The following is a 17,142-nucleotide window of genomic DNA, read 5'->3' on the forward strand; positions in this document are numbered from 1 at the left end:
TTAGAATGGCCTATGGATTTGAATTTTCTCACCATTCACAGTTCAAGCCCTCCTTCTAGCGCAAAAAAAGTTGATGCCTCTAAAATTGTAGCACCAACATTGGCGGATAACCACCCGGTCTGGACCTTAGTACGGTTCCTTTTTTGTTTGGGATGGTGGCTCTGACTGCAGATTATGGTACCATTTTCCCAATAATGTGTGGTTTTAATGAATGAGTGTTTTAAAATGTATATGAAATATGGTATATGGTTTAATCTATGACTTTAAAGTATACAAATACACCTATATAACCCAGGTAATCTTACAAAAATGTGATTTCTAATAATTCCTAGCAGACAAACAGTCATATAGATGATTTTCTTATATATAGAAAGATGCATTTAAATAACGATTACTTTGTTTAAGAAATTAAAGAAAGTAATTATAAAAACATATCGCATGACATCATAATATATATTGCTGACATATATCTCTGATTTTAACAATTCTAAACCATTCAGAAGTGACTCAATATAGAATTGCTTGAAGCGTATGAATACATCAATAATAGCAAGTTAAATGGAATGCTAATTAAATGAATACAAAAGAACAGTGATAGAAATACCGCATGCGTTTGAGTCTTGATATGTAAATAACATTCAGGTTCCTCCTCTTTATTCCAGAAACTTTCAAGAGATACAAAAATGCAGGTCTTGAAAAAGTTCTTTCACAAAAATCTGAAACCTTGATCCACTACTCATAAAAAAAAGAAATTTAGAAGTGCAAAAGTGCAACTTCTCAAGTCTAGTTTTTTTACAAATTGAGGACCCTTACTTCAATAACATGAAAGGGTTTATATAATAGAATTAAAACAAATTTTCAACAAAAATTACTTAGAGTTGTTGGAGCTGTAAACATTTAAATCTGGGATTTGAATTGCAAAAATAGTAGTGCAATTGCCTCTGAAAAGATTCATTGCATCTATTTCTTCTCCTCTATCCACAACTGACAAATTGAGATCATGCTTTGAATTTCCAAAGGATGACTCATCGTGGAGTGTAGTTGTCCCATGTACGTTGCATCTGAAAGCTCGGGCACCATGTGATCAACAGTGTCGGCAAGGAATTTGATGGTCATTTGTTAGCTATGCAGCTTGACTAAAAAGGACCAATAAGCATCCCAAGTAAGGCTTTGTACTTTGCTAAGTTTTTCATCTTTAGTGGCCAAATCCTGCTTCCATTGACTTTCTAAGACTTTCACTTTTGGAAGCTTCCTTGGGGAACAATTTGAAATCAAATTTTCTCGATATAAATTATCATTTATCAGCTCAATCACATTGTTCATTGTAGCCCTGGCTCTGGAAGTAGCCATTTCTGCCTTTATCAGTTACGTTTCCCATTACAAAAATAATATTTCTTTATGCGACTCTTGAATTTTTGGTAGGTTAGTAGCTTTGCCTTCCGCTGTGCTTTGCCAGGAGAGCAAATTTGTGACCTTATCATCTGCATTCTCAAATTTTAATCTGGTATTGACTGCTTGATCGATTAGTGATGTAGTTATAATGTATAATGGGTCGACAAGTGATATTTTATGGAAAAGTAGATTGGGCTGTTGCGTTATGGCCTTACTTGCTTCTAGGGCTTCTTTCTTAAATTCTTTGACCTTGGGATAATCTCTGAACTGTTCTATATGTAGTTGTAGCTGTGAGATTTGCTCCTCTTTAGCCTTCATTTCTTGTTGATTTGTCGATTGAATGTGTTCAAGTTGTTGTGACAATTGTTATTGTTTTTGGTTGGCATGGTGGTCAATCTTTTGTTTCTCCAGGTTTAATTTCACTTTAAGTTGTTCGTTCTTTTGTTTTTCTTCTACCAATTGTTCTTCAAGTCGATGAATCTTCTATTGTTCTACTACTATTTGCTCTTCAAGCTCAGTAATCCTTTGATATTTTTCTTTGATCAATAGATTAACTTAAGTGGCCTTATCAATTGTGGTAGCTATATATGCCCCTGCAAATTGGGACAACTTAGTCAAGTCCTTAGAAGGATTGACCTCGGAATCCTTCCATATAACATTCATGAATTCAGATTGAGGAGCTGTGGATGATGTCTGGTCAATTTTCCTATTTTTCCTTTGTCTCTTGACTACAGCTCTGTGCTTTGGGCTGTAAAATACATCCAAGGGTGGTATTTCCTCAATATTTAATGTAATTTCTCCTGAAGAATTTTCAGGGATTATTTAAACCTCTTTCTGAGCCATGTTTGTACTAGGTGTCCCTTCAATTGCACTATCAGTAACAATGGGTTGTTTTGTTGCAGGTGATGCTGATGTGATGATGTTTTGGGGGTCACTCTAGCTTTTGATCTGCTGATCAAACTACTCCCATTCTCTGATCAAGATGGGGTCAATATTAACATATATGCTAAGGGGTTCACTGGTTTTTTCAATTGTTTCCCCTTCCCCGGAAATCTCTTCAATAGTCTATTCCCCATTGTGCTCTATTTGTTGAACAATAGGGCTAGTATTCGATAAATCTAGAGGGCAATGTCTGTAACCTCTGTGTCATGTATTCCATTTATCCATCTTTCTAGCTCCTAATTTGAATCTTTCATATGAGTTACTTGTGACAATAACTCTCCTGAAGCGAATAGATCATCAAACTCATCCTCCTCATGTATAAATTTACTAATTTTCACCTAACTGGTGAAATTGTAAGTGACCTTGTTTGGATCATACTGTCTCTTAGGAATCACTGCTAGACTTAGATCCTTAGTTTTCTCTACCTCTTTCTCAGCATGTTTAAAATCATGCAATGTATAAGTGCCACAGCAGAGGGGAAATGAAGGCCATACTTGTTTTTTTTAAGTCTTTAAGGTTTCTAGTCATCCCCATTTCCACTATCTCGTATCCTATTTCCCTAGCTAATAGCTTATCTGGAATATAGAGTGGAAGGATATGGGGTTGTATAATATTACCAAAACCCCTAATATCGGTCATATTTTCCTCCCCAAACTAGTTGCCGATTGAAGTTAAATCAATGCTCACCTCTTCAGACACCCAAGGAGCAGGTTTGTTAAAAATGGCTTGATGAACAGGTAAAATAAAAGCATGCCAAATTCTATATATATGATTCTTGTAGTCACACTTCCATAAATACTTTTGATAAATATGGATGGGGGTTGGATCTTGGACTGTCCATTTCCAACCTAGAATGGGAAAGTCAGAATTAAAATAGATTGTGTCCATTATGTAGGCACTCATATAAAATGGGGGCACGACTCTGGTGGTGACAAATCTGTTCCTTCTATAATCTAATATTTGACTAGCCATTTTATCTGATAGAATGGTTGCCCAATCCATAATAAAGGACTTGATTCTTGCTTCCATCAAAGGAACCATTTCTATAGAAAATCTAGTAGAGTCAGGGGTTCCAAAGAGCTTACATACCATAGCAGCAGCATAACAATATGGAGATGCCAAGGAGTCCTCATTCTCCTTAGCAAAAGCTTCGAGAAATGCCTTGTTGTAGTATCGTTGGGGATCTGGCTAGTGATACATCTTCTTCACATCTTCAGGCTTGAATATCCTGAACATACTTCCATCGGCTGTATAGAAAGATCTTTCTGTTATATTAATACTTTCAATCACCCATCGCACTAGATCTTTGTATGGCAAGACTTTAGCATGGGCTACTATTCTATTGAGGAAGTAGTTGGCCAAATCACTAAGCATGTTTTCTGTTTGGTCAGTTGCATCAGTTGTTGCTTCCTCTTCAATCTCCGTTGGATTTTCTACTTCGAGTAAAACATATATGCCTTCCCATGAGATTTTACCAAGGCCTTGACAGGTAATGTCTGCAATTAACACTAATTTTACTGGTGCCTCTTCCGCTATAACGAGGGCCTTTGCCTTTCGAGATTTCTTTGACATCTTCCCTGATTGTGTGATTCTTAGTCAGCTCTACAAAATGAGAAAGAGGAGCGTAACAGTCGAAAAATTGAGAAGAGATAATACAAATTACAGATCAAACATAGTTAAGCGCATTAGATGCATGAGATGTTATATTGTACTTAGTTATCATGGATAAAATCTTTAAAGGACTTACCCATAACTGCTCCTTAATGTTTTACCATAACTTCCAACGTGAAACTTTAATGTTGGAGCCATATGTTGCATTGCAAGCTTTGTAACGGCCCTTTTTAGAATAGGTGTCGATACTCTGCGATTTGCAATCAACGATTGCTTTATTTTAATATTTGTAAGATAATCGCATATCCCCAATCAGAATTTTCAAGCACCATTCTTAAATGGTTTGTTTGAATAGTTGTGATTGCGATGAGTGCTGAGCTGGCATTATGGAAATGGCGGGTTTCAAACTTGGAAAATCACGTTATTTCTTTACAATCAATTCATCTCTATAATGCATGTATTTAAGATTCACTTTTACTGAGTCCGCAATATGGGATAATTAAATTGCATCACAATTCCTTAATAAGGTGCATTGGATGTTTCCTTATGAATCAACCATATGCAATTGCGATAGTCTTATCACATTGTGAGATTTAAATAGAGTTTTTTTTATCGCTTCACTATGAATCAGTGATATGCGATTGCGATAGTATTATCGCATCACAAAGTTTCAATGCCGCTTTAAGTCATTCCATGGGATTAATGTTTGTGCGAGATGCGATAGTTTTATTACATCATGTGTATAAATGGCTTACCTTGATAAGACTTCGCGATGAGGATTTTTTTATAACTTTAATCTCATCGCAAGCTCTCCAAATGGATTTTCATGGGTTCTAAAGCAATGTAATTTGTGATGAGTGGACTTAAATACTCTAAAAACAATTTTTATATGACTTTTTATGAAAAATTATTTTATTCAAAATTTTATTACTTTTATTTATATTCTAAAGGGGACCCATTTCTTATTAAGCGTTTTAAGACTAAGAGTTTAAAAATTGAAATGGGGGCGGGGGGGGTTGTTGTTGTACAACACAACATTTCCTCAGAAAAGTACTTCAAAGTTCAGATTTGATTGTTGATGGTGAAAATTGATTAGACACCAGAAGGTTGTACCTTTCACCTGCGACTCCATTGTTCAAGATCCAGAGCTTCAAAGTTCATATTGATTCCATAACCAAAGAATCCTTATTCCAAAGCATTAATGGTGATATAGGATGACAGGGTTTGTGGCAAACCTTTCATTTCATGAAATTTTAAATGAAATTTAGGGATGGGTTATCAGAATGTCAGCTTAATGAAGATTTTTTAAGAGCTGTGTTTCTTATTTCCAAATCAAGAAAAATTTCTCCTCAAGTTAAATATGTGTTCTTGGGTTTGTTTTTGAGAAATATGAAAATGGCATTAAACTTTTTCATTCTCAAATCCAGTCATATAATTTTCAAGATCCTAAAGAATTCTCAGAAAATCTTCCTTCTCTGAAGCAAGAGGAAATTGTAATACCCTTTGATTTGCAGATTGAGGATGATTATGATTTCAATTACAAGACTGAAGAAGTAGTATCAGGGTTTAATATTGAGGATATAGCTGATCAAATAGTCATTGCAGGCCTAGAAGCAAATATCATACATTATGTTTTTGTTAATCCTATAGCAGATTAGATGGAGGTTCTTTTCAGCTCAAGTTTTCAAACATGTTTTCTCTATAAGGACTAAATACATGAGCAATTGCCATTATATACCATAGCTTTGATTATGTGGACAAATGACCAAATTATACTTCTAAGTTTACTGACAATTAGTCAATTAGTCGATTCGTTTTTGCAGCTGCTTAACTGGCCTCATTGGCATTTTTGTATTATTTAAGTCAACCCGATTTTCAACAATATAGGGTAGGTAGCAGGGTGCAAATAAGCTCAGGACTCTGAGCCTTTTTTTTAGTTTCAAATTCAGTTTGCCTCTTAACTTTCAATTCAATGTGTAGTTCAATTTTCAGCATGCAGAGTGGTTTTGAATTCAATTTGAGAGTTGACAGAACAGGTTGCAGTTTTGGGAACATCCCAATGGAGAAGGCACTAATATATAAACTCGGAGATCTTCGATTCTTGGCACCTCCAAGGAGATTGCCATCCCCAAGTTGGAGCCGATGTTAGGGTCCTATATTTATAGGAAATTTGATGATTCAAATATTTTTTGTTACACTCATGATGCAGTTTTTGTCTTGCTAACTCGCCCCACTTCCTATACATTTTTCATCATCCTTTGCTCAACTTCCTGCTTTGTCACCCACTTTCCTTGTTAAATTCATCTCTATATTACCCCAACATAAGTTGAATACCTTCTTTCAAATCATTATGAATAGGTTTGTGGGACAAAAGGGATATATATTTCACAGCTTCTAGTTTTAAAGCCTTGGATTTTATTGAAATTTGCATAAAAAATAAGCCTGAAAGCTTAGCTCCTGCTCAATCTCCATGTGACTTGCATTTATAAAAACTAAGCCTAACACACCTAACACCAAGCACAAGTGGGTAGCCTTGGGCTTATTTTGTGAAAACACATTGTAACTATGGGCTTATATAAATCATCATGAAGAATGTTCCCTTGTGAATGTGGGAGAAATCCCATAAAGTATATATATATATATATATATATATATATATATATATATATATATATATATATCTATATATATATATATATATATATATAATCCCTCTTGTGAATGTGGGATAAATCTCATAAAGTGTGTGTGTGTGTATATATATAATCTCTCTTTTTACCCCTTACTTCACAAAACACTATTAATATAAAGTTTTCGACTTTATATTAATTTCTCCCCTCAAGCCTATACTACCTCTTCCCCCTGCAAAGTCAACCAATGGCCCACCCCGCACTAAGAATTAAACCCCCTTCATTTTTATTTGCCTCGAGATTCGTAAAAATAAATGAACGGTTAAAATTCCATATCGCAGGCTCAGCTCATCTAACACTAACATCCCAAAAGCATGTGAGATTAGTTGTTTTCCCCACCCCCCTTTTTGCCACATGGAAGCCCTACGTTACCCTCTAAAATAATACCACCTACCACTTTAAAGCAGTGTGATAAACCATTAACTGTTTTGGTTTTGAATCTTATAAATGTTACGGGAATATAGGGTGGATTAATTTCAAGTGAAATACAGAGATATGAGAATGTGGTAATATTTTAGAGATAACCATACTTCAAGTAAAATTATATAGCTACAGGAAATATGAGACTAAGGTTGTGGAATGAGATTGAAAGGTAAAATGGTTTTGCAGCGACACATGAAATAAAATTTACGGATGCCATGAATTTATCAGAGAAAATAAAAGGGAAAATTTCACATGAAATTAATTTAGAGGAGAGCAAAGATAGCATTCATCTAAATTCATTTCATGATAGAAGATTAATGTGAAACCAATTTACAGGTATAAAATCATGTTGCAGGTGAAAGTGAAAGAGTAAAGTGAGAATACTCTTCCAACCATTCAAATCAACACATGGTTTTGCAAAACCTTCCACGTATTCTACAAGGGTAAAAGGAATTTACATACAGATAAAATGAATTTACAGAAGAAGGAGTAATAGAAACAAAACTACACATGGTTTTGTGAATTCATGGAAGGAGAAAATAAAACCACGGATTAGAAACAACACATGGTTTTGTAGAAATTTAATCATAAATTTCATTTAAAATATTTTGGAAATATTATTCAAATACATATATTATTATAGATTTTCCAAAATATTTTGTGACATTAATGGATAATAAAACAACAGGGCAGTCATAGGATCAGCTATTAGTGAGGGAAGTCTCAGATTATCAAGTCAGAGGATCAACAAGAAATTGAGTGAATCACTAAGAAAAAAGAGAAATACATCTGCATAGGATCAGCTATTAGTGAGGGAAGTCTCAGATTATCAAGTCAGAGGATCAACAAGCAATTGAGTGAATCACTAAGAAAAAGAGAGATACATCTGCATCTGCTAGCTCATCTGCCAGCACAACCACAAATTTGGGTCCACATCCTACCTGCTCCCACTTCCACAAAAACAATATTTGCACAACACATTCCACCATAACTATTAATCTGCAACATTTAAAGCTTTTTAGTTCATTTATAGTCTAAAAATGGCATGTCTATTAGAGACAACATTTATTGTAAACACTTTGTAAATTTTGTATAAATACTTGTGTTTGAAGTATTAGGGGTGGATTGTTTGAGATCAGAAATATTAGTGAGTTGTTGGAACATTGTAAGTTTTTTTTTAAAGAATTGGAGCATCAATACTAAGCAGGCCATTCATAGGATTCTTGTGGCTTAAATACTGGTGATGTTTTTCTTATGTTAAAGTGTTTCACTGTCATCTCTTCACTGTAATCATCTAAATTCCAATTGCAAAACATAAATGTGATAGATTTACTTTTGAGTACCTTATTCTGGCTTCTTTTGCAATCTATATGTTTTCTATTGAAGGCCACACTAAATAATTCTTAACTGTTCTTTAGTTCTGCCTAATTGACTGAATGCCACACTAAAGAATTCTTAATTTCTTTTTCATTCTGCTGAAGTTTTTCATTATTCTTCCATCATCCACTTATTATTCTGAAAGATCCAGTAAATATTCCTAACTTGCCCTAATTTTACTCTGTGAAAAATTGATGCAACTGTCCAGTTTACCTCTTGACTACATTTCCCAATAGATGTTAATTAAATTGAGTAAAACCAGTCTTCCAAAACCCAAAACCTAAGTACAATCATAACTAGTCTAAGATTTTCAAGAAACGAAGATAAATTTTAGAGAGAGAGCCCTCTCTGGGATTGGAAGGGCTAGATTCCCATCCCGAAGTTGGTTTGATGTTACATTCTTGTTATTTGTCCTCCAAATTATAGGGTGATAACAAGTTCTACTTCTTCCGACAGCGTCGGAAGAAAATGACCAAATTATGTTCTGCTAAGGCTTGTTTCTGTTTAGCTTGGAGTACATCCAGCTGCATTGTAAGGGTGCCCATGATATTCATTTTGAAGTCGTACAAGAGATTACTGATTTCCATTCTTGTTACACCTCCATTATGTGGTTTGCTTCCTCTGGTTATAGGATCTGACCTTCGTGACCCTGTGTGTATGCTACCTCGTGAACACCTGATACACAAGCAAACAATTTCATCATAATCTTCTTGATAAATGTATCCATTCCCCATTAAATTTAGAGTTTCTATCCATTCTTCTTTCATTCCCTTAATTAATATAGCTATCTCTGCAAATTGTAGTGAAACCATTCGACATATTCTTCTAGAGTTTCATTATCCTTTGCAGCCATCTTAAAGATTTCATCTTTTAATTCCCTAGTCTTGCAAAAGTATTGGTATCTTATGAGAATATAAGCTTTCATTTCATCCCAAGAGTTAATAGTATGTCCACCTAGGCCCATGAACCATCTCAAAGCTGCTCCTTTCAGAGTAGAAGGGAACAGTTTTAGTTTTTGATGGTCGGTGGTATGGTCATATCCTCTGTAGAGGACATCAAAATCGAATAAGAAGGTATCTGAATCCTCTATAATCATCCCATGAAAATTTGGGATTATTTGTAAGGGAATAGCCTTCATCGGGGCATTGGCCACTTGGTCGACTATGCGGTATTCCAATGTCGAGATCTGACCTTGAGGTGTTAGATTTACCATTTGGTAAAAAATATGCCAATATCCTTCAGGGATTTTAGGGGATGCTATTTGAGTAAGCGGAGGATTCATAATCCGAGTTGGTTTTGTAGCACTGCCTAGATTTGGGATCACAGGAGATCCTTTTTCAAAGAGGTGAGGTCCTTCCTTAGCAGTTCCATTGGTTTCTCCCCTCTCCTTCGTTTAAGTTGCATGATTTTCCCTCTTGTAGAGGATCAAAATTTGAATTTGCTGTAACCTAAAAACTCTGTTTAGATCCTCCAATTTGGCCATGAACCTCAGTGTAGGCTGCATATGGTGAGCCTATTCCCTGAGGGATTAAACTAGGGATTTTTCCAGAGACAGTCTGGAATCCTACCAATGTCTGAGACTCTACTTTTCTTACGATTTCGTCTATCAAATTTGTTCTCCCAAGGCTCATCGATCCCTTTGGTTTTGTGGATTTAGGTGGAGGGTTCTGATCCTTTTCTATCTTTTTATTTCTAGTCATTCGTAAAAAAATATTCCTATTTAACTTCTATGGTTTTGTTGAAAATCGGGTTGATGAGCAAACCCTTTACTTGCTAGTCACGCAGGTTCTTACCTCTCACTTTTAAAATCCAATTATCTTACAGCAAGATGAAAGGAAATCACTTTGAAACACTCTCCCTGACAACGACGCCAAAATGTTGGTGCAATAAGATGTATTATTACAAGAAATCTCAATACCTACATTCATTATCAACCCACAGCAAGTCTTTTTATTTCAAGAGTGTCAGCACTATATCTATATTGAATTCAGAGGTCAATTTATATTGGAATCGTTGCAATTGATGATGGCTATTTATATAAATTCAATCCAAACACTTCTGAAAAGAATTCGTAACACACTTTCAAAGCTACTTAATCTATTCTGTAAGCAACTGAATCAGAATGTAAATCAAAAGAATCACACTTGACAATCTAACTAGTATTGAAACACACTCATTTAACATGAAGGAAAGCTATGACAATTGAACAACAAATAACCGTATAAACACCTCATGGAAAGCAATCACTCTAGCTTTAAAATCTATGATAGTGTTACCTTAGAATGAACAACAATCTAGAATGAACATAACCAATTCAATAAAGAGCATCATGCATATAACATAACCATTTCAATAAAGAGCATCACGCATATATAATCATACAGCTAAATCTAGAATCTTGACTTGAATAGCAACGCAAATCAAGATCATCAATCCTCATATTAATCAGAATGATACTAACTTTGCAAACTAACAATAATAAGAAATGAAGAATAAACAAAAATAATTATAACACAATTGGAGCAGTAGATCTTCTATCGATTGGAACCAAAGTCTCCAGAAGTCGCCATTGTCAGATACTCAGAATATGATTATGAATTGAAGGCAACCTTCTTCATTAAAATCAATAACAGAGTTACACCATCACCGAGATGAAAGTATTATATGTCCAAAAAGAATAGTTACAATTTGTGAATTCCTAAACTAGTTGTTCAATTTGCCTTACGACTTTATATAGCATTTGGAAAAGTAAATAGATAAAAGAGAATCCTTGGGATCAAGGGATCCTGAGGATTTCACAATAATCAATCTTATTTCATCATAAAATAGCATTGGTCCTCCTAGTCTTCTGCCTTCTTCCATGCTCAGGACGTTGACTCTTTTCCTTTACTGGATACTGCTATCTTGTCGATTGAACAACAATCATCCAATCCATGTTCCTGCATATAAAGATAGTGAAAGTCAATTTTCTATGCCCAGATTTATCTAATTTGTTACTAATTGATTTTACACAACTTTTGTTGTTGTTTCCTCTATTTTTATCCATAAAATAAAGATAAAACAGTGAAGGCAAATGCTTAATTACGCTATTTACGAAGAGAAAACATACATTTTCCTTGTCCCAACACTACCGAGTCTAGATTCCTAGAGAAGAGACTCACGCCATTGGCATAACTAATATACAGTGTGGATGATGGACCCATATGAAAGGTCCAAAAGACAACAAATGAGATGATGCAACCTACCTAAATGCATGACAGAAATAAATACATGCAAATCAATGGGATATGCTATGGGTAAAATTTCTTGAGGTAGAGTGCATTGCGAGGATTACGAATAAGTTTTCCTTCTAAATCTTCTAAGAGATATGCCCCCTTGCATAATTCCTTACAAATGATGTAAGGCTCTAGCCATAATGATGAGTGAGACAACAACAAAGGATACAATCAACACCACGACAATAAAGGTCACCACCAATGAGAAGATAGCATGGGGCCTGGTATCGGATACATCATCGATCATCACGAGTAAGATGGGGGGGAATTTTTGGGTTGGAAAATATGGAAGGAAGTATGCACAATGGTGCATATCATCCCAAGGGTAATTAGGGGTAGTCATGGCTTCCATGATGTCCTCATCGGAATGGAAGATGGGAGGACGGGAGGAAAAGGGACTACATGATGCAGCAGAACTACTTGGTGCATCATCCTGGGAAAGAAGGTTCACATATGCATCATTTGAAATGGTAGAACACAAGCTAGTAGATGGAAGATATACTGGTGTTGAGACTCAGGTTTCTGAAAAATGCGGGTCGATAGAAGTGGGCAAAAAAACCTCAGAAAAGTTTTCTTGTGAATAACTCAAGGATGACGGCAGGTAAAGGATATGGCTAGTGGTGTATGTCATCTTGACATTGGGAGGAGGGATCACGATGGTGGGATTAAATTCCCCATGTTCTGGTATACTAGTGGTACCAAAATCCACAGGTAGAGGAGTACACGATCCACTACAAGTGGCCTCAATGTCGCCAAGCACATGGAGAAAATCACAAAATCTATTGAGATGAGGGAAAAAATGGGAATAATGATCATAATGATTGCACAAGGAACAAGGGTTATTTGTGCGTAATGTTTTGAGTCCCTTAGCTAAATCCCATAAGGTAAATTAGACCTCAGGGATATCAGACTCAGGAAACGTTTCATGAACCAAATGTTTGAGATGAGGAAGCTTAGGGTAGTTATTAGTGGCATGCCCAACAACATCACACACAACACATGGAGGTCTCAACTTTGGAGGTGTAGGAGCAGGAGGTGTTTGGCGAGCCTTGTCCCAAGGTTCCTTATTCTTATCCCCTTGTTCGGATTCTTTCGCAGTGGGAGTGGTTACATGTTGAGGTTGCAGTGGAACTGGAGCAACGGTAGAGCTTGTAGGAACCATTTGAACTAGGGTCAAAGCATGATATGGTTTGAACTGTCCAGGCAAAGTGGTCGTTGGGGGATCAATGTACCATACTCGGATCCCCAAAGTCATATTAGGGAGAGTCAACGAAGACATGAAAAGGACAAAAAATATTCCAAGAGGAGGAAACAAGAAAGACATTTCTCCTCTAGGGTAATGTCCCAACAGAATAGCTCCTGGATGGTTAAGACCTGGAGGAATAATTCTTCGTGGGAACAAAGGAGAGGCACCAACAAAAGGAGGAGGCCTTGGGGGGTGGACCCATATGACTCGGCTGAGATGGTAACAACAGGGTCCTGAGGAGCTTGTTTTTGAACAGAGGTACAATACTAATTTTGAGCATCCCATGACACTTGTAAGATGTAGACACTCAATGCACTGGGCTCAAAGATGGGAGCGAGAGAACTAGGGAAAGCACCCAACAAGGTGGAATATTTGTAGACTCCGAGTGAAACATCAGTGAGAGGGGTGATAGACTCCTTTCCAGACATCGATGAGCTAATGGTCTCCGGGGAGGTTAAGGATGACCGCTCGTAATAGGTCAATGGATTGATCATGACGATCTTCCCTTCATGGGGGGAGGACATCTTTCAAAAAACCACAAATGCGTTGGATGACATGGTGTATGTGTAACTATGACCCATGAGAATGTTGTAATCTAGAGGGGCATTAATAACCTCAATGTTTACATTAACAGTCTTACCTGCAAAGGTCACTGGACAATTGTAATACATGCTGAGAGGCTAGGAGGGGTGACTGTCCCAAGCATGCAAATTGATGGTGGAGGGGATAGCTCAGGTGACATGTGTTGCTTCCAAATGAGATTTGACATCATGCAGGTGGATGCACCTTCGTCAATAATACATCGGGAGATGATGGAATTATGGAATCAGAATGGTATCTTGAAAGCAACAAATGGAGGTAATGGAGGATGTTCTAATGCATCAACGGGAAAGACAATAAAATGATCGTCGGAAGGATATATTATGCCCAAAAAAGTTAGTAGAAATTTCTTTTAAGATGGGCATGACTAGACTACTTCCAACATCGACATGGAAACAAGTGATTGTGCCAAGTCATCTACGATATTGTATGTGTGGGCAGCTCGGTTAGAAGTCATGTTACGACATAATTCCCCCTTGGAGTTCTTGGGAATTGACACAAATTTATGTTGAGGGATCTGTAACGGACCATTTGGTGTCATAAGAGGCTCAATAAATTCTTTGGTTTTGGTCTGAGTTCTGGACGAAGTCAATGGCTTGTCGTATTGACACAACTGAGTTTTCAAACTGACATTAGAGGTGTTGACCTCGTCAGAATTCATCATGAGGATCTGGTAGTCACCGGGACCAGAAGGTTGGGAAGGGTGGGCTGCTTGAACTCGCTAAGGTTGAGCAGCAACAAATCCTTGCCGAGGGAAAGGATTTGTAAGCACGGTCGGTTGCGATGGTGTAGGATTCTGAGGTGGTTGCTACATGGGAGGTGGACCTCTAGAAGATGCTTGGGCTTCCCATATTTGGTGCATGTGAGGTAAGAGGGGACACTCATGAGTATAATGGCCATGTACACCACAACATGCACAAGGTTTTCTCATGCGAATAACTTTATTCTACTTGCGCTGGTTGCCCTGTTGCTAGTTATTGGTGTTAGGTTGGTTCCCTTGGGGTTGATTGGGTTGATTACCTTGGTTACCCTTGTTACCCTTCCCATTATTCCTTTTCTTCAAATTTTGGGGATTGGTCACACTCTGTTGTGCATAAACTTGACTTTGAGGGGGTGGTGGATGTTGGGGTTGAGGATGTATGGGAGGTTGCGATGTCAATGCCTAAGGGGCTCGAGCGCACAACAATGCATAGGTGTAAGATGGTGAAGGGGAAATGGTTTGCTAGATATTTTGAGAACTAGTTGGCCCTAGCGTTTGTTGATGTGGTTTGGTGTATGCATGATATTTGCTTTGTCCTGAATACACGTTGTTGGCAAGAGGGGGATGAGAGTTGGAGGAACTGGTGCCCCCCTGTGGATAGCCATAACTCTTCTGAGTATACGATGAAGGATGTGAAATAGCTATAACAATAACGGCAACATCGTGAGATTCCCCTGGTGCATTGGCACCACAAAAACGAGGGAGGTCTGTTATAACGATATAGAAATAAATGGATTGAGCATAAATCAAGTAATATCTCAAAGTCGTCTAGAGATCCTCTTCCTTTATCTGAGGAAACTAAGATGCGATATTCTTGGAAATGGGTGATAAAAGAGCCCTAAGAAACTAATCAAGGTAGACACAGTCTTTGAAGGAAGGAGCACTGAACATGCTCCTCCCTCTATGCCATTCTTGGAAATGATCAGAAAGATGGGTGGTAGAGGACTAATGAAATGTGGTCAAGAGCTACGTACCAGTGACATATCAAAGAGGTAACTAAAAATGTGAAAGGAACTCTTTAGCAAGCATCACAAAAGTGGAATGAGAAGCATAGGGCTGGTCAATGTACCACTTCGCATCATCTCTAGTGAGTGTTCATTGGAACAACCGAAGATGAATGGAGTCATCGATGTTGGCTTAAGGGGGCCTGACCCAGGTTCAGAGTTGTTCGCACCAACCAAAAAAACCCTCAACTGTTGGCCCATTTCGGCAATGCCCTGTGTAGCACAGGTTGCAGTCTCACCCGAAGCATTATTAGGGGATTCTAGAACCAAGTTTCTGCATCCAAGGATATGTGATAAGCGGTTTCTAAGTTTGCACAGATTCATATCTACCTTTGCGCAGATTAGTATCTTCCTAGGGATTCTCACTGTAACTAGGGCGAGACGGCTTCTAGAGCTTCACAAGGATCTATGACTAAACTTTGTAGACCTTGAAGAAGCATATAATCTACTTATGCACATCAATAAATAAACCTAGATCTGAGTTCGTGCAGTTATATCAATTTATCAGAAAACACAACATACATAGCTTTTAACTTCATGAAAGTAGATAAATACTCATATCATGGATCATTAAGATAGGTTCAGTGATTTCACACAACATTCATTAATTATTTCATAAAACTATATCATTAACCAACAAAATATAAAATAAATAGATTCAACAGAAATGCATAGTTATTCCTCAAAATCAGTCTTTATTGATCTTCCATGTTCAAATTACAGACTCTTCTACCCTGCGCACTTAGTTGTAGGGGTCCATGCACTCAGCTACGAGTTGTACCTAGGCCTCCTACACACTAAGCTGCAGGAGCCATCGCGTATTCACCTAAGTACAGGAAGTGGAGCCTTCCTACCATAACACTTACAAGAAAACTCATTCAGCATACCCAATTCTCTATCAAAAGTTATCCTAATAAATTCTATGATTCAACTATTTATAGCTTTCCTTCATACAATACCATGGTCTGTGGACCATGGGAGAATCTTAAAAACGACCCAAACAAGGGGCTCAGACCCCTTTGACTCCTATCTATCTGCGTGCTCCGCATCCACATTTCATGGAGAATTTACATATTTTACAAAATTGGGTTAAATTAACCCCAAAACTAACCCTAGGGACCCTAACCCAACAGGCCCCCAACATAAAGGTCATGAATTGCCCTCGAGTCACTCAACTGGTGCCTCAATCTTACTGCGAAGACTAATAATTGTAATGGTCTATCCCCATCATGATGCAATTTGATCTTCACAGGGTCCACCATTAATCCTTGCTTACATACAACGTGGTCGAGAAAAATCCCAAAAGGCACGTAGAATATACACCTTTTCAAGTTCAACGCGATCTGGTACCTTCGACCAGTATCCAACATGAGGTGTAGACTAGAAACATGTCACTTCATGTTGGCTTGATGGGGCTTGACCTAGGTTCAGAGTTAATTAGACAAACAAATCCTTGTACTACTAGCCCTTTTGGCAATAGCCTGTTGAGCGCGGATTGAGGTCTCACTTGAAGCAGTGTGGGGGGATGTTAGAACAAAGTTTTCACACCCTTGAGATGTCTGAGGTGTCGATTTAGTCCAACTTTGAATTGGCTTCGCACAGGTCACTTCGCACACTTTTCTAACCTGTGATATCTTCACGATCTGTTATATCACCTTCGCATAGCCCTAAATAGGGGTTGAGGTGATTTTGCACTACTAAGGCAGCGATCTGTGCTCTTTCCCTAAGTTCCACCACGAATCTTACTTATATTCTTATAAGTGTTAGTTAACTTCACATAAATAGATACTTATCTTATATTCACTTATTCAACACATTCATA

The sequence above is a fragment of the Pinus tabuliformis genome, chromosome 8 (assembly GCF_031772625.1).
Source record: "Pinus tabuliformis cultivar Carrire ecotype Pingquan chromosome 8, CPIR1, whole genome shotgun sequence".
Lineage (NCBI taxonomy): Eukaryota > Viridiplantae > Streptophyta > Pinopsida > Pinales > Pinaceae > Pinus > Pinus tabuliformis.